Below are 23,552 nucleotides of genomic sequence, written 5' to 3' on the forward strand. Positions count from 1 at the left end.
AACCTGTTGCATGCTAAATAGTATTTATTCTAAAAGCTTTTCTCTCACTAATTTTTATATATAGTGCAAATGCGGATAACTGAAGACTTCACCTGAGTTCTATGACTTTTGATTAGATATTCATCTCCGGTCTTTGAAGTACTTTAAATCAGAATAAATCTTCATAGTTAATGTAGGAAAGAACTGCTACCAAGAGCCCTGTTCTTGCTACTGGGATTAAAAAAAAAATACATTCTAGAACATTTAAAAAGTTCCTTAAAATAAACAGAAAAAAGGAACTCAACTGTAATTTGAAAAGAAAATATTTTGTTTTATGAACTTTATATAGTATTTTTAATATTCTTAAAACCAGAAAGATACAGTATGTTCTTAGAGCAGTGATTTTCAACCTTTTTACCTTGCGGCACACTAAATAAGATTTTAAAATTGCCAAGGCATGCCCTGAGATCCCCACAGTGCAAAACACATTGGCCCAAACAGGAGGAAAAAAAAATCTATTGGCCCACATATAGAAAAAACTCACACTGGTCCCCACAGGTAAAAACAATTAAAGTAAGAATATCAGAAAAACATTCTTACGGAAAAAATAAACAGCATAAAAATACATAGGGCCTTATTCTGGTCTGTGCGGCCGGAGCCGAATATGCGGCCAGGACCGTGCGTCCTAAACCCCGCCTTCCGTACGGATCGCTCACTCCCTCCGAATGCAGTAAGCCGCTGACCGCACGGAGCACTAGTGGATTTCTCATGTATACACCTCCTCCATCTCTGGGAACCTCCCCCATCATTCGATGGTCGCATACCATCGAATGCAGGACCGAGCGGTCAGGCAGCTCCCGCAAGCTCAGACCACTCGGGCATTTCTCCGTGCAAAAGCAGGGATCTTGGCGGGCAGCTGACATCCGGCAATGTCATATGTCCGCCCCCTACACGTGCGTCACGGCCGCATTACCATACGTACGCCCAGCGTTTTCATGGGAACGCCCATGAAACGCGGGGCGTATGCATATGTTAATAAGGCCAAAAAGCCCTTCACGCCCCTCTCCTCCCCCTGTTCGTAGTGTAAACAATTCATGCGGAATTTGGACGTATGTCCCTTTCGCACATGCGCAGATATGCCTCTGCACATGCGCGAGACACAAAACATCGGCGGAACGAACGCACGCGGACATATCCGCAACAACCAGAATAAGGGCCATAGTTACCAGAGATGATCAGATTCCTTATGAAAACCTTAGAATATGGCATTTATCTTTTAGTGATATATTTTAGGATATCGAGTTAAGATTATCTGAAAGACAAAGGGGTTATCAAATTATCTGGATACCAGCTTAAATGATGGGAATAGGTTAAGCCCACAGCAGTTTCCCAAACTATACCATTACAGTCTGGGTTTTAAGATTATCTATGATTGGGCACTGATGACTTAATTAGTACCTTCATCAATTTGATATAACTATATAGACTCATTCATGGATATCCTTACCTACGTTTTTTCCTGACACTCCCAGAAAATGTCCGGTTACCACCTACAAATGGTTGACTTCCTGTCAGTCAAACTGCAGACGGCTTGCGATTGAAAAATTCTCTGAAGTTTGTCGCTGGTTGGCATCACGCACACACATTGCGGCCTATACACATGCGCAGTCAGCTGCCTTGCAAAATGACAGGGCTGTGATCAGGTCTGAATAACCCCCATGGACTGTAACGGCAGAGTTTGGGAAACAGGATGTGACAGATTGGGTTTTCAAATAGTTTATTTAGATCTGCAGTGGGAGTAATCTTCCTCTCTGCTGATCGATGCTATTATACGCATCCACCACAATTAGTCTTTCATGGTTTTCCTGACATCACAGTGATACTATACCAAAAAAAATTGTGATGTCTATGGAACTGCAAACATTTTGTATCACAAAAACATACTTTCAAATATTTTGGTGCAATCCAATTGACAGCATTCCACCACTTGGTGGCGATTAAAATAAATTGTTACAGAAAAAATGCTATTGGATTGATCGTCTCAGCACCATTGTTTACCAATAGGCTCAACGAAGGTCAACATCGTTATTACTACCTTTAGTGACCAATTCATTTTTTTAAACTTTTGTTGCTATTTAAATCAGATTACACCTGTTTATTGGGTTATTTGTTCTTGATATTGTACTATACCACTTTAGTCTTTTTTCATTATATATGTATGTAACTGCGGGTGCAGCACTTATACCTGTTTACAATATTTTAGTTATGCTACAATTTTTTATATATTATTTTGTTATATAGTGTTTCCTTTTTGGGACTTGTGCTATATATGTTTAGAGTTCTCTATGGCTTTTTTTGCTTGCAGTGGCTGGTGTTGAACCAGGTCATTGGGATACCTGCACCAGCTCCAACACTTTCGCATTATTGTTCATGCGGCTGGATGTATTGTTGTTACAGTAGGTTGCTAGCATCAGCGCCATCATTTTTGCCCATCCTATCCATGCATTGTCATGCCTGAGGTCTGGTCTTGACCAGAGTATTACTCAAGCATAGGGGATGACTGAAACATGAACTGGGGAGCCTTTATAAGGCTTTTGTGCTTGAACTAGGATATGGTACCAGAGATCAAGCCCGAAGGCGTGACCAGAATGGAGGAGATTATTTGAATAAAACAAGTAATTTATTGTGCCTACAAATGATGGTAACAGATTGCAGTAGATGTTATGGAGTCTTGGTATCACGGTATTAGATATATAGACAGACAGGTAATCACATGCATATATAATAGAAACAAGGCTACTGTATAATGGGTAATATCAAGATGTTGCAGTGTAGGAATACTGATGATGTCCCAAATATAAATTACAGCAGATGATACAGTGGATGCTTGAAGTTGAGATACTGACTGCTGGAGACTGAGAATATACCAATGATGAGGAGTATTGATGGTGGAACACTGATGGAACTGGAAATCGATTTTGAAACACAGATGGAGCAGCGGTATCCAGGGTGGAATGCCAACGGAGTTCGGTATCGATGGTGGAACACAGATGGAGCAGAAGTATCAAAGGCGGAACACCAATGGAGCTGGATATTGATGGTGGAACACTGATGGAGCTATATATCGATGACAGAACACTGATGGAGATTGGGTATCCATGATGGAGCGAGGATTGATGGCGGCACAACGATGGACATACGCCAACATGGACACCGAATAAGTGTACCGTGTTCGCTCGCCATGCTTCAGGCAACGTGCCTTGCTACTCAAGGCACACTATTATATTCTCCCCCTATGTCCACTTGGATAGTAAAGTAAGCATCTTCCCAACTGTCACAAAAAACATTTCAGCCCTAATTAGGCATATCCTTAATGCAGCTAATTGCTCCATGAGCCCTGCTTGAAAACAGTTTTACTCTCCTCAATCTGGCACACCTTCCATCTTGAATTTACTACTAAATACATACATGAGTCTCCGTACACGTTCACAGGATTCTGGTCTCATGAATCTATCACTCGTAATCCAAAACACGCATGTTTTACAAGCCACTGCAACACTTTTTCTCCCTCCTTTTCCTTACTAATTTTACCCTTCTTCCCTCATCCTTTTCCTCTCTCCCCTTCTCCGCACACCTTCTTTTCCTGTACTTTTTTCTTGTTTTCCCTGTTTATAATATACAGGATTCCATCACCATTTGTTTTCCATATTTCTACACAGATTTCAACTTTACTTGCTCTCTGGAAATACTGTTACCGCAGAATGGTTGTAACACATGTGGTCAGCAGACCGCCCAAGCATGGCAGCATTGTGAATGCAGAAAATTGATGCGAGGAGCCATGGCGGTTTTTACCTATGGGCTGCAGCCCCCCCCCCAGGTAAAATCCGCCACTAAAGTGAAGCCAGATGCAGTCTGTGAGACCGCACTGGCTTCACTGTGACTGGCAGGGACTTCCTATTGGAAGTCCGACCTGCCAGTCACCAAGGCAGTCTTATTGGGAGGTGTTCCCTCCCCCGGGACACCTTTCTGTGGGCTGCCATGCTCAGTGCCTGTCATCTGTATTATACAGGCGCCGGGACCATGATTCCCTTTAGCAGCAGCCCATAGAAGCTGGTCACATGTGCAGTACAGATGTTTGTACTGTGAATGCGCCAGTCCCGACGCCTGTGATCATTCATTGCAGAGGCGCCGGGTACTTTCTACAGCAAGCACCAGGAGCAGCGGTGGTGACGGGGGGGGGGGGGTTGTGCCTGCATTGCAGTACCCCCGCAGCGGCTGAGTCAGCCCCCCTCCCCAGAACAGGTATGGGCCGCGACTGGGAGGGAGTCTAAAAAAACAGAGAATTCAACTGACTTTTCAGAATCCTTGGATCACTGACTGAAGACTAGTATTATGGAGCTGCAACCCCATGCTGAGATGGCCATGACCCACTTTAGGATAAGGACCCATAGTTTGAGAACCTCTGTCTAGAGCTTCTCCCATAATGCAAATGGATAGCAACATTGCTAGGCTTCCTCCACTATAGCATTAATAAATGTTACATTGTGGGCACAAACGGACTAGATATAAGACTATGAGAAAACTTCTGGTTTTCTCACATGGATTCATCTCAATGTTCCTCACTCCTTCAAATAGAGTCTTGATATCTTGGCATATACAGCAAATAATAACTACTGTAGGTACAATATAGCTTGAGCTATCAGTAGGTCTTATCTTACCCTCATGATTCCAAGATTCAAAGTTTTTGTGTCTCCAAACTTTTATGCAAAATGCCCAGTGCAAACTATTGCTAAACATTACTGGAGACCATTTAATCAAGAAACAATGTGGTAATTTGTCTGCCAGCTATTGCTAGGGGGCACGCCTCCCAAAAAACAAACTGTAAGTTGCATACCTCCCAACATTTGAAGATCTTAAATCGGGACCTGCTGCACCAAAAAGGGGTGGGGCTACTGAATGGATGGGCATGGCTTTGGGAAAGGAGGCATGGCTTAGCACCAAGACCCCCATTTTTGTCATTTTCGAGGACGTACCCAGCACTCCCCTAGCACCTGGGCAGCCTCCGGCTCCCTCCCTGTCCTCCCTCCCCCTGCACTGAAGAGATGCTGTGAGCAGGTGCACAGCATCTCTTCAGCGATCATTGCTGCTTTGCACAGCAGAGCAGCGGTAAACTCCTGCAGGAGGGCAGTCTCCAATAGAGGGGCTGTTCTGCTGTAATCGGGACAGCTAGCTCAAAAAGCGGTGGAGCTACTCAATGGGTGGGCGCTGTCCTGCTGTATGGGCGGGACTGTCCTGCTGTAATCGGGACAGTTGGGCTTAAATGTTTTTGTCACAGTTGGGAAGGGGCCAGGGAAGAAGGGAGTGTGATAGGCAGCATGGTTATGATATGCTTGTAATTGAAAGTATTAAGTAATTTACTGTATCCCAAAAGAGTCTAATTTTAGGGGAAGACCTACCAGATGTTTGCGAATGAGCCCTCTTCTCTATAATCCCTCCAGCACTTATTGGACAACTGAGACGGGAAGGTACTAAGAACCACGGGTAAAGGTGCTTAAATAGCTATTTACCTTTATTTGTATGGTTTTTTTTTTCTGTATAGGTGGATAGTATTTACTTATTTTTTTTAAAAATTCTGCCAATCCACCAAATTATCTTGATATAGATACCATACTAACCTGACTACTTATTGTACATACGGATTAAAAGAGGTGGAATAAAGTAGAGGTACTGTACCAAACTATTCACTCACTGTATACTACTGAATAGAAGAGGTGGATTGTGTCAAATCAGAATTAGGGGGAGATTCAATCGCCGTCGAGCATCTCCCGTGGGGGAGATGCTCGACGGGCCCTATTCAATGCTGTCTTGCCCGACAGCATTGAACAGGGTTTCCTGTCAGAACGAGCCCGACATCTCTAGCTGTCGGGCTCGTTCTGCCGAGAACAGCCGGGAAGTGACGAGCTGCCGGCTGCAGCTCGTCACTTCCCGGCCGCAACTCGCGGCCACGCCCCCTTCTCGTCCCGCTGCAGGCGGGACATTGAATCCCGCCTGCATGTTCTCGGTCGTGCTGACCGAGAACGGGACTGGGTCACGGCAGGCGAGCAAGCTCGTCTGCCGTGACCCGAACATTGAATACCCCCCTTAGTCTGAATTCTTTACCTGTTGCTACAGTATCTGTTGGTTACTCTGTTAAATCTAGTAATTCACAATAATCTTTATCATGTGTTACACTGGTCCTCCAAGAGAACACAGAAAGACACAGGAGTCTACTCAGAGAGACCGCAGAGCTTAATATTTTCACTGCACCCATTATAAATATGCCACTGTATGCGTCTTCATAGACTATTGCTCAAACTGTGCCACATTGCCCCTCTCGGCATGCCAATCCCAGGCAACTCGGTAGCACCGAGAATTTTCTATGTAAGTCCCATTATGCTCTGTGACTATGTACATATGTAAAACCAATTTGTGTGCTGTCAATATGATAGCCTAATGTCTTTAGTGCACTTATAGATTGGATGTTGCCCATAGCAACCATATTTAGCACCTTCTAGAAATTAATAGATATAATCTGATTGGTTGGTATAGGCAACATCCCATCTTCATTAGAACTCCCATCTTAGTAAATTTACCCCTCATTCTCAGTAGCGCTATACAATAAAGACACTAGGGGGCACATTAGACATTAGGCCTTGGAGAGTGATGAAGTGAAGAAAGATAAACTACCAATAAATGATCTCCTGTCATGTTCAAACACAACCAGTAACATGGCAGTTAGGAGCTGATTGGGTGGTACTTTATTCTCTCTCCACTTTACCACTCTCCAAAGTTTAGCACATCTCATCCTAGGTATATTGGGACAAAACTCTAATTAAAATCTCTGTCATGTTTCACTTCCATCATTGCTAATGCTAGAAGCTACCACAAAATAGCGCTACTATGTATTGCATCTTTGAGGCACAAAGTTCAATTTCAGACAAAATAAGTGTTCTCTAGAATCCACAATTGTTATCAAAATAATAGTGTCTGTCTTCTCTCAGAACCCAATGACATGGTTTTTACAATTACACCATGAAGTTTTCTTCAGTTGATAAAAGATTGCTGCCAGCTCATTGGTGCAAGCTGTGCATGTATAAAGCCAGAGATTATAATTGGCTCGCCATGTCACACATACTTGTTAGGTTGTCACAAGAAAGCTTCCTGAAGTGACCAAACAATGTGATTCCAGCTGTTGTTTCAGTTGGGCTGCAAAACCCTAACTGGCTGCTTTTAACAGGGTTTAAAAACATACTGATTTCCATAAATAGAAGTATAAGGTACAGCACCTTCTTTTTAGTGCAAAATGCTTTTTATTATTATTATCATAGAAAAAACAGGATGCATGCTTGATTTCATTTACTTAAAATTTGGCATTAAAAACGAAATGATAATTCTGCAATGAGGGAGATAGAAATCATTGAATCCTGCACAGTCTCAGTTTCAGACTTGTACCTTACAAATGGGAACTGCCATTGCTGAACCACAGTCTACATGGAGAGAAGCAGCATTCAATACCAAGGTCAGTTTATGTATTAGGCTCAAGAAACGCGCAGAGTAAGTCATTTATACTGTGATATTGAAAATCTCTAAACTTGTGATAGATAATCAATACAAATTGTTGGGGCTTCTCCATTGCATGTCGCCTCAAGAAGGGGTCTTTAAAAAGCAATGGACCCCATCAGAAAGTCCATGCTGTATCCAGGTGAGCCCTCTGGTGCATTGCACACTCTTCCCGTGTCCCCCGCTGTCACTCTCCCCACATGGCCTGCCTCACCTGACACTAACCTCACCACACGTCACTGTACCATACCTGTCCTGATGGGGGGAGGGGGAGTGAGGGACAGTGCTATCTAATCTGTCCTGATGGGAGGGAGGGGACACACAGTGCTAGCTATGCTGATGGGGAGTGGATTAGTAGGTGTTACATAGGCGTATGTCTCAACCCTTTACAGCCCCTATTCTCCCTCCACCTCTTTCTGATCACATCTCTTATCTTTGTTTCTCTACTCCCACCCCCATCTCGTATGTCGTTTAACTTATATACACCTGTCCCCCTCTCTGCCTATCCCCCTGCCTTTCTCTCCCCCCCTTTCCACTCTATATCACCTTTCTCCTCCTCTCTCAATCTCCCTCTCTTGATGACACCGTCTCTTTTTCCCTCTCGTTCTCCATACAGTATACCTCTCTATCACTTCCCCCTCCACCTCACTGACTCCTCCACCTCTCTCCCACAGGACCCCTCCTCTCTCCTCCTTCCAGGGGCGCTGGAACGTTTTTAGGTTGGGGGGGGCAAGATATAATCTCATTTTGGCGCCCCCTAAATTGCTATATGTTACCCCCGGGCACTATACACACTGGCAGCGGCATATACACGTGGGCATTATACACAGGGCAGCGGCATATATGCATGGGCATTATACACAGGGCAGCGGCATATATGCGTGGGCATTATACACAAGGCAGCGGCATTTACGCATGGGCATTATACACAGGGCAGCGGCATATACATGTGGCCAGAGACACCAGGACTGACATTAATCCAGGGGTTGTCATTTACTCGTAAAAAGTGGAAAAAGTGGCAGTGTCACCCCCAAACAGATTTATGTGATTATGTCTGATTATGATAATCAGACATAATTACATAAACCTGTTTGGGTGTGAATCCAGGGGTAAATGACAACCCCTGGATCTGTCAGTCACTGGGGAAGGGAGGGTGAGAGGAGCAGCATTTACCTTTAAGTTTTAGTTGTGGCAGCACAGCGTGATGGCTGCTGCTGCGGCTGTTGTAGGATGCTCCCGCGGCTCCCGCCCATGCACTGATCCACGCGACCAGTCTCCCTCCCTACGGCCCGCATCACGCCCGCCAATCACTGTGGACGCATCACATCCACAGCCACTGTGATTGGCAGGCGCTGGTTCTCAACATCTCCCAGCAGCAGTCATCCATGTGGGCGGACGGCTGCGAATAGGAATCGGATTCTTGCTCGGCGGGCGGCTGAGATTAATCAGTAATATAGGCGGACGGGCGGGAGGCTGGATCAAGCTTAATCAGCCCACCGCCCGCCTATATTACTGATTAATCAGCCGCCCGCCCGCACAGCTATATTACTGCAGTAATATAGCCAGGCGGGCGGGCGGCTGTTAAACAATAAAATATGCAGCTGGACGGGCGGGCCGGACAAGCACCCCTGCTTTAGCGCCTCAGTAATTTGGGGGGGGGGGCAAGCTGCCCCCTCGCCCCCCCCCCGTTCCGGCGCCACTGCCTCCTTCCCCACTCACTCTCCTCTTTTACTCTCTTCACTGATCTCTTTCCCCTTTTTTTCTCTCATCTCTCTCCAATATTATCTCTCTGCCGCTAGTATCTCTTTCTCATGCAAACTTGTTTCCCTATGCTTCCCCTCCCTTTCTTTCTTCCCTTTACTCACATCTCTCCCTTTTTTTTGGCAGTATTCCCTCTTTTTCCATGAAGTCCTCACTCTCCTCTCTCTTTCCCCTGACCATAAGAGGCATTGTAGTGATAATTATGGGAGGGGGGCCCTTTCAGATTTTTGCTATGGGGCCCACAGATTTAGCAGGACTAAATGAATGCGTTTAATTAAATAATGTATAGAAACCCTTGTTCATTCATATTTTGCAACTTTTAATAATATCTCTTCCTCTCTTCTTTGGACTAAGATCCCCAACATCGGACTAATTTTTTTTTCTTTATTTCTATATATCTCTATATATAGGCATATAATTATCTATCTATGCCCTTCTAGTTTTCTAAATTACTCTTTTTATCTTTTTTTATTTTCTGTATTGGTTTAATAATATATTAGATATATTCAATAATGTGATTGATTGATTGATGAATATATTAGATTATTACAATTGTTTCAATATTATATCATTACCAATACCGCCTATGTTGCTTTTTCGATATCTATGTCCCCAATAAAGAATTGGATCAATAACAACGTGTTAATCTCTTTGGATACCAAAAATTAATTAATTGTGGACACTCCTTGGGTTGTTATTGTTATCAATATTATTATAATTTTAAATGAAATGACATATAGTTGAAGTATCTATAAGGAGAAAAATTATACTAAGTTAAAATCAAAGCCGGGACCAAGCGGGAATTGAACCCAGACCCAGCCAACTGTGAGCTTGCTTGGTAAACAGAGACTCTACTGGGTGAGCTATTGCTCCCCATTTTAAAGTATGAAACCTTTTTCAAATTTTATGTATACATACATTCTTAAAGGTGCCCATACACGTTACAATTATTGTATACAATATTGTATACAATATCGCATCTCATCCGATCTCGGTTTTGTGATGACATCAGATGAGATGAGATCTAGTACAAAAAGTATGTGCTACACATACTTTTTGTACTAGATCTCATCTCATCTGATGTCATCGCAAAACCGAAATCGGATGAGATGCGATATTGTATACAATAATTGTAACGTGTATGGGCACCTTTAGATGTCGAGATGCCATTTCTTTATTATTGTTTATTGCTTTTAGTACATATATTCTTTTCTTATTATGGTATTATATTAGTTTAACCAAATATGAACCTATGAATGTAATATTGCAAATAACTGGATGAGAGGAAACTCTGTTTACTCTAGCATGTTATAAAAACATCTGTTTAATGTTAACACTTCTGAATTAATTAATGGGAGGATGATTGATAAGAGATTTTGATTGGTCACCTCACCTGTTAAATATTCTGGTGCTTCCCTCCAAAATATTTCTTCTGATGAAACCGCTAAAACTAACCCACAGCGGAGAAATGCGTTAAGGGTTTTTTGGACCACTCACACTCCTTTGGTGAAGTATTAGCCTTCTGGCTCTACTACTGAATTCTACTGGTATCTACAAGAAATCACTGTGCCGCAATTGCCAGGACCTTTATTACCGATGCTCCACCGATTAGTCCACTAGAGCAGCAACTCTACAAAGGAGACGGACGGCTCGCTCTCTGTCTGTTACATCGACATTAAGTGGCAGCAGCCGCACAGGTGAGCTTGAGCCGTCTGTGAGAACCAGATCTTGGTTGCTCTGGACCCCTCTCCTGCAAAGGGCACTTTTCCCAGCCCAAGCCTTAATCTGCTTAAATATTTTATCAGCCGACTAAAACACATACAAGTGGATATAAATCTGCCAACAAAGTATACAGGATCAGAATTTTGTTTGGATACCTACACCAAGCTACTATAAGTAGGTGTTGATTGCTACTTAATTTTTACAATTAAAAGCACTGGACACTTTCTCTCTCCTGATGGAGATGATTTGAATATAAATTCAGGACTTGTTTCCAGTATTTCTATAGGAGTGTGCTTTTTGGTACCATATTCAATTTTATTATTTGTGTATAAATGTATTTGTTTTTTATTCATTATAAATTGATTATTAATTATTTATTAATAAACTGGATTCAATATATTCACCTGCATAGCGCTCTTTTCCCTCTCCAGGAAGGACACAATGCTCTGTTTCTGGACTTCCCACTTAATGTATGATTGCCATCACCTGTGGGGAGCTAGGTAATTGATAAGAAAGGTGTTTCACCACAGGTGCTGGCAGTGGCGTAACTATAATTTAAGCACCCCCCCCCCCACCGATAAAAGCAGCCCGGCCGCCCATGCACCACCACCACCCCCCCTCCCCGGGATCCCCCGCAGATTTACTTGTATCCACTGTGGTGGTCCCTCCTGGCTTTGTTCCGATGCTATGAAAATTGGACCATCACAAGATGTCCGCCCCCATACAGCAGACCGTTTCAGAGAACAGTCTGCTATATGGGGGCAGACATTTTATGATGGTCCGTCTCCATAGCATCAGAATGAAGCCAGGAGGGGAGCCGGGACCACCGCAGCCAATACAGGTAAATCTGTAGGTCTGTGGCGGCGGCATTACAATAGCCCAGCAGCCCCTGGTACCCACACTTACACAGCGCCTACCATGGGGGCTGCGGGGCTATTGTTATGCCACTAGGTGCTGGCAATCATACATTACCAGGGAAGTTCAGGAACAGAGCATTTTGTCCCTCCTGGAGAGGGTCATGTTGGGAGGTATGCTAAAGGGTTCCAGAAAATGGGGCAGATGTATTATGCCTGATGAAGAGCTAAAGTGGAGATAAAGTTGAAGGTGATAATGCACCAGCCAATCAGCTGTTTTTGAAAAAATGACAGTTGGGAGTTGATTGGCTGGTGCGTTATCACCTTCTACTTTATCTCCACTTTATCTCTTCACCAGGCTTAATACATCTGCCCCATAGGTTCTAAAGGTTCCTACACATGGAATGATTTGAAGGATACTATGGGCATTCCCTATCGATCTGAACGACCAATCGTTCAAATCGTTCTGTGCATCATTAATGATGTGCGTACCCACCAATCGTTAACGTTGGTCTATGATCCATGCATGCAGGAAGACCATAGACCAATTTTTTGGGAAGTGTATCAAATCGTTCAGGGGCAGATTTATTAAGCTCGGTGAAGAGATAAAGATACTGTTTTTTTGTCACCGGCCAATCAGTTCCTAACTGTGAAGTTACAGGCTTGGTTTGAAAAATGACAGGTAGGAGCTGATTGGCCGGTGATAAAAACTCTTCACTTCACCGAGCTTAATAAATCTGCCCCTCAGTGTGTACGCACGATGAACGATTTGATACACTGGTGAACTATATCGGATTGCTTACGGCATCGTTCCGTGTGTATGCATCTTTATAACTATATACTGTCATTATATAAAACACGTCATTCCTATCATAACGAACAAACAAGCTTTACTCTTCTCACAATACCGCTTATGCTTTTCAGTTGCACTGCCAAATGAATAAAATAGTTTTTCACTACAGGACAATGCTTTTAAGACTTCACGAAAGACTACGCTGAATGTCAAAGGGCATTCTAGGTTCTGCATGGTCGATGTGTAACTTTTGTAACAGCAATTTCTTAATGGAAGCATGGATGGCAAAGAATCTAGCACTGTGAACAAAAACACAAAACAACGGTTAAAAATAAATGTTAGATAAGCAAGGTGACCGGGTGACATTGGTTGTTTGCCGTTCTGAGAATACTTAGCTTCTCTTGTGTATACAAATGACATACCCAGCTTTTGCTTAGTAAATTGTTAATTTAAACCACCTAAATGCATAGCCTCTCTCGTATATCATCTTTCACATGGCTGCGATACACTGACACTTATTCCTGCAAAAAGTCTACTAATATTGTAGTTTTGCAATCCATCCTCTGGTAAAAGTTAGGTTTAAAGATTTGGTACTCTTTACTTAGAAGGGCGCCCATCTCGGCCATCTCGGGCATTGAATGCACTAAAAAATCAGGTGCGATGCGACAGACGAGATGCCCGAGATTTCCCATAGGGAACAATGTTAAATGTCTCAATTGACCCGATTTTCCTGTTCAATGCCTCAATTGACCCAATTTTTCCATAGGAAACAATGTTAAATGGGCCACAGAGGCCAAATAGGCACCCTGAAGTGAATAATGGCCACCCGAATTGTTAACGCCACCCCACGATCAACGTCAACCCGAAGCGTGGCGAGCTCAGCGAGCCCGCGAGGGGCGGCGGTACGCGTCCTACGACCTTTTCATACCCCCACTATCCACGTCGGCGTGGAGTTGAGAATAGAAAGTGTGGCGAGCGCAGCGAGGGGACGCGGATACCTTCACAGGTATCTGTGTCCCCTCGCGGGCTTCACAGCTGTCCGCGTGCGCTCGCCACGCTTCGGGCTCGGTGGCTCGCTGCGCTCGCCACACTTTCTATTCTCAACTCCACGCCGACGTGGATAGTGGGGGTATGAAAAGGTCGTAGGACGCGTACCGCCGCCCCTCGCGGGCTCGCTGCGCTCGCCACGCATCGGGTTGACGTTGATCGTGGGGTGGCGTTAACAATTCGGGTGGCCATTATACACTTCAGGGTGCCTATTTGGCCTCTGTGGCCCATTTAACATTGTTTCCTATGGAAAAATCGGGTCAATTGAGGCATTGAACAGGAAAATTGGGTCAATTGAGACATTTAACATTGTTCCCTATGGGAAATCTCGGGCATCTCGTCGGTTGATCGCACCCGATTTTTTAGTGCATTCAATGCCCGAGATGCCCGAGATTTTTTACTAACGATGCCCACGATCAAAATCGTGGGCGCCCTTCTAAGTAAAGAGTACCAAAGATTTAAAGAACAACTAACGGAAAAACTGATATTACATTGAAAATGTATAACAATGCCCCATTTATTGAAGCATGTACAGTTGTGCTCATAAGTTTACATACCCTAGCAGAATTTGTGATTTTCTGGCCATTTGTCAGAGAATATTAATGATAACCCACAAACTTTTCTTTCACTCATGGTTAGTGGTTGGGTGAAGCCATTTATTGTCAAACAACTGTGTTTACTCTTTTTGGTACTTGTTTCCTAGCACGGCCACAATCTTATGGATCGTGTACCTTTAAGTTAAGGTACACGATCCATACGATGGACCCGATTTCCTTTGAAATCAGGTCCATTTTGCCGGCTAGGACACAATATCGGGGGCATCGCGTCGGTCGGGACCATTAACATTGGTCCCGACGCGACCGACGCGATGCCCCCGATATTTCCATAGGCTTCAATGTTAAAAAATATTTTAACATTGAAATCGTGTCGGGAAAGGTAAAATATTGGGGGCATCGCGTCGGTCGGGACCATTAACATTGGTCCCGACGCGATGCCCCCGATTTTTCCATAGGCTTCAATGTTAAAATATTTTTTAACATTGAAATCGTGAAAAAATGTGAAATGGGCCAATATGACCCATTTCACATTATAGATGTCCCCGTCGTCACCCCACGATAGACGCCAACCCGAAGCGTGGCGAGCGCAGCGAGCCCGCGAGGGGCGGCGGTGCGCGTCCTCCGACCTTTTCATTCCCCTACTATCCACGTCGGCGTGGAGTTGAGAATAGAATAGTGTGGCGAGCGCAGCGAGCCACTGAGCCCGAAGCGTGGCTATTCTATTCTCAACTCCACGCCGACGTGGATAGTAGGGGAATGAAAAGGTCGGAGGACGCGCACCGCCGCCCCTCGCGGGCTCGCTACGCTCGCCACGCTTCGGGTTGGCGTCTATCGTGGGGTGGGGTGTACGCCGTTAAATTTGGGGGGGTTGGGAATATTTTACATTGAATCCAATGTAAAATCGGGTCCCAGGGACCCGATTTACATTTCATTCAATCAAAAAATCGGGTCGAAAATCGGTCGGTCGCGTCGATCGCATCGCATGCGACCAAATCGCATGCGATGCGATCGACCCGATTTTTCCGACACGACCACCCCGATGTAAATCGGTGTGGCCGTGCTAGGAAACAAGTACCCTCTTTTTAAATAATAATGACAACAGAAACTACCCAAATGACCCTGATCAAAAGTTTACATACCCCAGTACTTAATACCATGTATTGCCCCCTTTAACATCAATGACAGCTTGAAGTCTTTTGTGGTAATTGTGGATGAGGTTTTTAATTTTCTCAGATGGTAAAGCTGCCCATTCTTCTTGGCAAAAAGACTCCAGTTCCTGTAATTTCTTGGGCTGTCTTGCATGAACTGCACGTTTGAGATCTCCCCAGAGTTGATATTGATCAATGATATTGAGGTCAGGAGACTGAGATGGCCACTCCAGAACCTTCACTTTATTCTGCTGTAGCCAATGATAGGTAGACTTGTCCTTGTGTTTTGGATCATTGTCATGTTGTCAAGTACGTCCCATGTCTGTAAATACCCTGTTTGTTGTATTACTGTCTCCTTTTGTAAAGCGCAACGGAATATGCTGCGCTATATAAGAAACTGTTAATAAATAAATAAATAATGTGCAGCTTCCGGGCTGAAGAGTGCAAATTTTCCTCCAGTATTTTCTGATAACATGCTGCATTCATCTTGCCATCAATTTTGACCAAGTTTCCAGTGCCTTTGTAGCTCACACATCCCCAAAACATCAGCGATCCACCTCCATGTTCACAGTAGGAATGATGTACCTTTCATCATAGGCATTGTTGACTCCTCTCCAAATGTAACGTTTATGGTTGTGGCCAAAAAGTTAACTTTTGTAAACATTGTAAGAGCGGATGTGTGACCCAAAAGCATGTTACCTGCACAACTTAATCTTATACTCTATATCAGAAATAAAGACACGGAGACTTAGGTTTGGCAGAATCTTGTTAGCTGATTTATTTAAAATTGATTCTTAAGCTAAATTATTTAAATTATTTAAATTATTTAAATTATTTAAATGGTGGCCCAGAAAGAAACGGCTACGGCTAATCTCCACCCCAAACTAGTATGCGTACTTTGGCCTAACAACAGAAAGCGGTATCCGCTCTACCCCTGCATCAACTGCCCACCCAGCCGGGTGGGATCGCTATCCCCGGTCGGGTAATGTAGCGGAGGCCTAAGCCAATGAGGGGCAAGCGCACCGAACAACACCAATTACGCAATAGACATAACTCAATAACTCATTAAACTCTAAACTTGCCGTTCTTTCCCGCCAACGCGGGGACTTTGCTCCCAAAGGCCCCTGCCCGCCACCATCTACCCTATGGATTCAATCACTACCCATAGGTCCTCAACAAACATGAACAGACCCTCCTGAACCAGATGTACTCCGTCGGGTCTGAACAGATGGCGGTGCCTAAACCTAATGCGCTCGTGTGGAACCACTGCACCGCCGTTAGCCAAAACCCAACGCGCAACTGCTGAGTTCAATTTCTTTCTCGCTTCATCAATGGCCCTGCAGTCCCTCGCACCTCTCCAACACAAGCGGGGGACCACAAAAGACCAAACAACAATGCAATCAGGCCATCTCGCTTTTATGGCAGCCAGGTCACCTACAATCAAGGCCCGCAACTCCAGTTGGGACATCTTCCCTAAATCATTCCCACCTAGATGAATCACTAGAATTCCGGGTACTCCAAAAACACTCATCTTCCTCATGAGGAAAGCCCTTAGCTCACGCCAGGACATCCCCCTCGCTCCCAACCAACGCACCATGCCGGAACAATGGGAAACAGGGCCATCACCACACATCACCATCCTGGCCGCCCAGTACACGAAAGAATGGCCTACAATCCATACCCTGCACGTGTTGTCGCCCACACCTATAGAGAAGGAATATTTAGTTTGAATTAGAAATTGTTCCAGTATATGCGAGCAGTTAATCATTATTTTAGGAGGGTCTGCCAAAGAAAAAATTTGAATTGGTGCACGAATTTGGTGCGGTGGACTGCTTCAATCACATTGAAGCCACTCCTAGACACGTCAGGTAAGAGACAAACTGAGGTAGGGAAGGGGAATGGATGGGTATAGGGTAACAGGGAATTACTCGGCCGGAGGAAAAAACGTCTGAACCTGCTGAGGGACTCTTAATTAGAAGCCAAATTAGCCGAATTAGAATTGCCAGATTCAGTCCGTCAGGTCAGGCAAAAAAGCGTGAAAACTCCGGACGCTGGCCCAACAACAGAGCGTAGCTAATCCCCGAGTAGGAAACTTGAGGGTGGGGGGTAACACAGGAGTACGACCACACAGCTGGAAACCATACACGCATAGACATCACGGCAGGAGATTAGGGCGTATATATTTCTTGTATGTCGCAAAGCGCCATCGCCCTAGTCGCTTAATGTCCTTGGTTGGCCATCCAGCGCTCGCTGCTGCCGTTGCTGCGCCAATCCTAAAGGAGTGGGTGCCGAACTCAGAAGGAGACAAGCCCAGCTCGCCCAAGCACCTGCGAAGCATCCAGCCAAACTGGTACCTTGTCAGAGGTGACCTGTTGTAATGGACCAACCACGATCCTTCTCCACTAGGGCGCACAAGTGCATAGCGTTCGGCTAAGGCTACTGGGCAAGCGGAGGCTGGACTTGTCGCCCCCATGCGCACCCACGTCCCTCTTGCTGCCTGATCAGTTTTAGAACGCCTAATCCTGCACAGGAGCGACTCCTGTTCTATGCGTATATCGGAAAGGAGTAGGGCCGACCCCTTAAGTTTGGAAGGGGACACTAATTCCAACACCCGAAAAGCCCCATGAAAGGCCATTGTAAAGGCCAAACTAAATAACAAGGATTCAAACGCTGAATCCGCAAAAACACCAACCTTACTCAAAATGGCTACTAACAAGGGAAAATCAATGGGGCGTCTATGGTCAGGCGCTACAGGGACCTGGCGGCCCCAACCCCTCATGGCTCTGCGCACCAGGAAGCATTTAGTGAAATCCTGGGCCCCTTTTAGCTGTGCAAAGAAGGAAATGCCTGCAAGATATCGCGTTGCAACTGCCCTTGATTTGCCGGAGTTATACAGGTTCCAGACAAAGGAAAGCAGTAGCTTCTGGCCCCGCCTACCTGGCTGCGCTGCACCTCCCGAAAAAGCTTGCCATTCCAACCACGCTTGGCGATAAATCCTAAGGGTAGCCGGCGCTACAGACAGCTCGGCTAGTCCCTCCAGTCCGGCCCGATGACCTGCCAAACATAAAGCGGGCATGAAACACCAATGACATCAGCGTTAGGGGCTAGTTCCTTGAACCGCTCCCACTGAAATCGCGACAAAGCATCGGCTACCTCGTTCTGAACTCCTGGCACGTGCCTAGCCTTAAATAAGATGTTATACCGGAGGCATTGCAAATTTAACTGCGTCAGGACCCTAAGCACTAGGAGTGATTTAGCCTTCTGGTTATTTATAGCATGGACTGTGCTGAAATTGTCACACCAGAAAATAACGCTGCTGTTCGCTATACGTTCGCCCCAGATTTCCATCGCCACCATAATTGGGAACAGCTCTAGTAATAGCAAATCCTTCGTAAGGCCCTTGCTAATCCAGGATGGGGGCCATGCCTGAGCGCACCAGCTTCCGGCTAAGAAGCAGCCGAAGCCGGTGGAACCGGCTGCATCGGTGTAAAGTTGCAGTCGGGCGTTGTCAACGGCCGGGGGCAGCCAGATGCGAACACCATTGAATTCGTCCAAGAAAACGGCCCAAACGGCCAAGTCACGACTAATTTCGGCAGACAGACGCACCAAGTGGTGCCCCCTGTTGACCCCGGCAGTTGCTCGCTCCAGCTTGCGACAGAAAAGGCGACCCATTGGGATGATACGGCAGGCAAAATTGAACTGGCCTAACAAAGACTGAGCTTGGCACAAGGTAATCTTCTTAACCGTACAGCAGGTGGCAATGGCCTGCTTTAGCCTAACCACCTTATCCATGGGCAAGCAGCATTGACCTCTGATGGTGTCAATTTGGATGCCCAGGAATGACAGGCATGTTATCGGACCCTCCGTTTTGTCTTCCGCAATGGGCACGCCAAATTGCCGGAAGACAGAACGTGTTGCCGACAGAAGTTCTGCACACTGACTGGAGTCAGCTGGACCTACGCACAAAAAATCGTCCAGGTAGTGAGCGATCCCGCTCAGACCGGACGACCTTTCGACGCACCAATGCAAGAAGGTACTGAACTTCTCGAAGTAAGCACAGGATACGGAGCACCCCATCGGCAAACATTTGTCGACAAAGTACTCCTCACCAATGCGAAAGCCCATGTACCTAAAAGCATTGGGGTGAAGGGGTAACAACCTGAATGCTGACTCCACATCAATTTTTGCCATCAGGGCCCCCCTGCCATGTGACCGGACCATCGCCAATGCGTCGTCGAACGACTGGTATGCCACCGAACAGCATTCGGCTGGTATAGAGTCGTTCACCGATGAGCCAGAGGGGTATGACAAATGTTGGATTAGCCTGTACTTGCCGGGGGCCTTCTTGGGCACCACCCCCACTGGCGAAATCACCATGTGTGGTATGGGTGGAGCAGAAAAAGGCCCAGCCATACGTCCCATGCGCAGTTCCTTGTCAACCTTTTCCCTCAATATTTCAGGGAGGGAAAGTGCTGACCGAAGGTTCCTAAATGAACCCCCTACAACTTCGCCCTGAATAGGGAGCTGAAAACCGTGTGAAAAACCCTCCTGAAGAAAAACAGCCGTCTCTCTGTCAGGGTACTGATGGAGCCAGCTGGACATGGCTCTCACCAGTACGGGGGTGTGTGCTCTATCGAGCGGTACCGGAAGTGGAGGGTCTGGCTGCTGCGGAAGAGGGCGCCCCTCGAGAGGGGCGGCTCCCCCGAAAGCAGCCCGATGCAGGGTGATTACCGGAGCAATTGATACAAATGTGTTTGTATCTGCACCGCTGCCCCTGACTGCAGAAGGAGTTGTTAAAAACATAACACTTTCCTTTTGCAGATCCGGGTGCAAAAGGCCTGGCGGCCGTGTTAAAACGCTTCTGCGCGGGCTCGGGGGCTGAGCGTTGCTGAGCTGGGGGAGGAGCGGACACCGGGACTGGTTGCCGGGAACCCTCGGCGGATTCAAGGTGTGCCTTTGTTAAACTCATCCATACCTCCACGTCCTTGCACCCCAAATCCATAATATGCAAGCAGTCCTGCTTACGCCGGAACTGCTCATCATAGGTTCTCCATGAAACCCCCCCATAAGACCTATACATGTCGTGAACCATGTGAATATAACGAATTATATTCATATGCTCATCGGGTCTGTCTTCCAGATAACAAGCCGCAAAAACGCAAAAACCAGCCAGCCAATTGTCATATGAGCGAAAGGCTTCCGCTCCAATCCCGCCTTTTGCCTTACTGCTTTAAACGCTTTCTTGGACTCGTCAGTTAAACTGAACAAGTCTACAAACTCCCCTTTTTGTATCTTTGCCCTACAGCTCTCGCGCAGGCCACGCAGGACCGCTGTGTAATCGCAGCGGACCACCCCTGGTAGGTTTCTCCTCTTACGCTCCCTCCTAGAGATAGATCTAGTGTGTTTTCGCTTGCGACTACCTGCCTGCCGCACAGCCTCCTTCTTGGCGTATTTGGCTGCCCTCTTACGGGCTTTCTTGGTGCTCCCGGCATCGGAACCACCGGCCGATGAGGAAGATGATGTAGAGGAGTACCTACTAGAGCCAGACCCCACAGTAGATGAGTATGCCACGGACCCCTCTCCCCCTTCAGCCGTGTCCTCACCTGTCGACTCCGGCTGGGCAGCCCATGTGTCGTCATCCTCATCAGTGTCATCTTCAGCTCCATCATCTTCGGCTTCATCAGGAATGACCTCGATGTCCTCGGCCCCTGAGGAAACAACAGACAACGGCCTGGCCGGCCACTCTGCCCAATCCGAAGTGGGCTGACGCCTGCTGGTAGCAGCATTAGACCTATCCCTGCGGCCTGTTTGCTGGCGTCTACTCTGATGAGGGGTGCCGGGCCCCCTAAAGGCCCTGACAAACTCTGAGCAACCAGGTATGTCCTGTCCCCTCAAGAAGGCCCTGCTGCTGTCACTACCAGCACCTATGGTTTCATCAGCCCCGGACTCAACTAGTGGGGCTAAGGCCCCCGCCATGGAGGACAGCGCTGCTGACAGTAAAGCAGGGTCAAAAGCAGGGGTAGGATTCCGTGACCCTCCCCCTGTACTGGCAGCCCTCCGGCTGCCGCTGCGGGATGGCCTCCCCCCCCTGCGTTCACTTCTGCTAGCATTCCCCCTCTGTTCCTGCTCTGCCCTATCCTGGAAACCAGCTCTCTCCCATGAGGGTTTATACCCGTACATGGGGGTCTCAGGGTCTGGGGCTAAGTTAGGCCTACCCCTAGTGCTGCGACCCTGGGCACTGGCCGCACGCGCTGGTGTGCGCTGGCCGCCAGACACCCTGCGCCCGCCCGCCATATTGCTTGGCGCGGACGGCGTTTCATACTGAAATGGCCGCCGCCCCCTGGAGTTCCCCCTAGCCTGGGGGATCTCTGGGTCACCCCTGGCCTCATAGTCAATGTCAGGGGTCCCCACACCCCCGTCACGCCGAGCGCCGCCACAGCCTCCGCGTGGCGCAACACCCGTTAACCCGGGGGTGTCGCAGGCCGCAGACCCCGGCGCGCGACCACCCCGTCTGCCCCCAGCGCGGTGTGCTGCCCGCCCCCGCCCGGATGCGACGGCCGGAGCAGGAGGATCAGCGGCTGACGCCACCGTTACCTCACGGCGGGCGCGACTCTGCCCTGCGCGCCCGCCGCGCGACATCCCCCTCCCGCGACCAGCTAGCAGCCTGGGACTGGAGCGCCCTGCCACCGGAGCCTCAGGAGAAGCTGCCGGGGCATAACGGCGCCCCCCCCTCGGCGCCACGGCCTGCGGATAAGGAGCATCGTCGACGGCCGGTGAGTCACCGGTGACCCTACCTCCATCACCGTCTGCAAAGCGGGCAGGCGGCCTGACCGCCCTTCTAGGTCGTCTGGGTGCTGCACGGGGCATTTTACACAGAAAAAGGCCTAATTGAGAGACACAGAAAAAACTGGTGTTACTCACGAATTTCTCTGAGGAGAAGGGGAAAACTCCTCCTCTCTCAGGGATTATCTACAGAGCTAACTCTGCCATAACCTTGTCCTATTGGCTCTCCATGTCACGTGTCCCCTAGGTTCCACCCCGCTCTCATGTTTAACCCTCTCCATGCCTATCCAGCCATTACGTTGTTCGTCTCATCACTCCTAATGACTTTGTTCCAGAAGTTTTGAGGCTTTTGTGCTGTTTGGAGTATTGTAAGTGGGATGCTTTGTGGCCTTTGTGTAGTAATGGCTTTCTTCTGGCAACTCGACCATGCAGCCCATTTTTCTTCAAATGCCTCATTATTGTGCATCTTGAAACAACCACACCACTTTTTTACAGAGAATTCTGTATTTCAGCTAAAGTTATTTGTGGATTTTTCTTTTCATCCTGAACACTTTTACTGGCAGTTGTGGCTGAAATTTTTGTTGGTGTACCTGACCGTGATTTGGTTTCCACAGAATCCCTCAATTTCCACTTCTTTTTTTTTTTTTTTTTTTTTTATTGACAGGAAAATCAATGAAATACAATATACAGTATTGCAGGATCTATGCAAAAGCTTTTGGTGCATCTCCATATAGGAGGTAGATACTAGGCTTTTGTTTAAAGACTGGTATTCTGTCAGCATGGTTTTCATGGTCAGTTCAGGAAAATCATTTTGCCACTTGGAGGTTGGTTTAACGCTATGCAATTACGGCAGAGGTCATATATAAGTTGAGAGGGGACTATCTAACCGTGCATGTAAGAATCTATCAAGAGCACAAAGGGCCTTATTCTTGTTCACCCTTTTTGACAAAATCCTTCTTAGATGGACAAAACCATGTGCACTGCAGGGGGCAGATGTAACATGTGAAGAAAGAATTAGATTTGGGTGAGTAATTTTGTTTCTGTGCAGGGTAAATACTGACTGCGTTATTTTTACACTGCAAATATAGATCTCACTTTGAAGTAAAACCCCACCTAAATCGAATTCTCTCTGCACAAGTAACATCTGCCCCACCTGCAGTGCACATGGTTTTGTCCTTCTAAGAAGGATTTTGTCAGAAAGAGTGAACTAGAATAAGGCCCAAAGTGCACCATTTGGCCTGGCCGATGTTAATACAGATTGGGCATAGATCTTTACCTGCGCATTTACAAATTGTGGTATCTGAAGTTG

Source organism: Crinia signifera, chromosome 6 (assembly GCF_055691185.1).
Source record: "Crinia signifera chromosome 6, ASM5569118v1, whole genome shotgun sequence".
Lineage (NCBI taxonomy): Eukaryota > Metazoa > Chordata > Amphibia > Anura > Myobatrachidae > Crinia > Crinia signifera.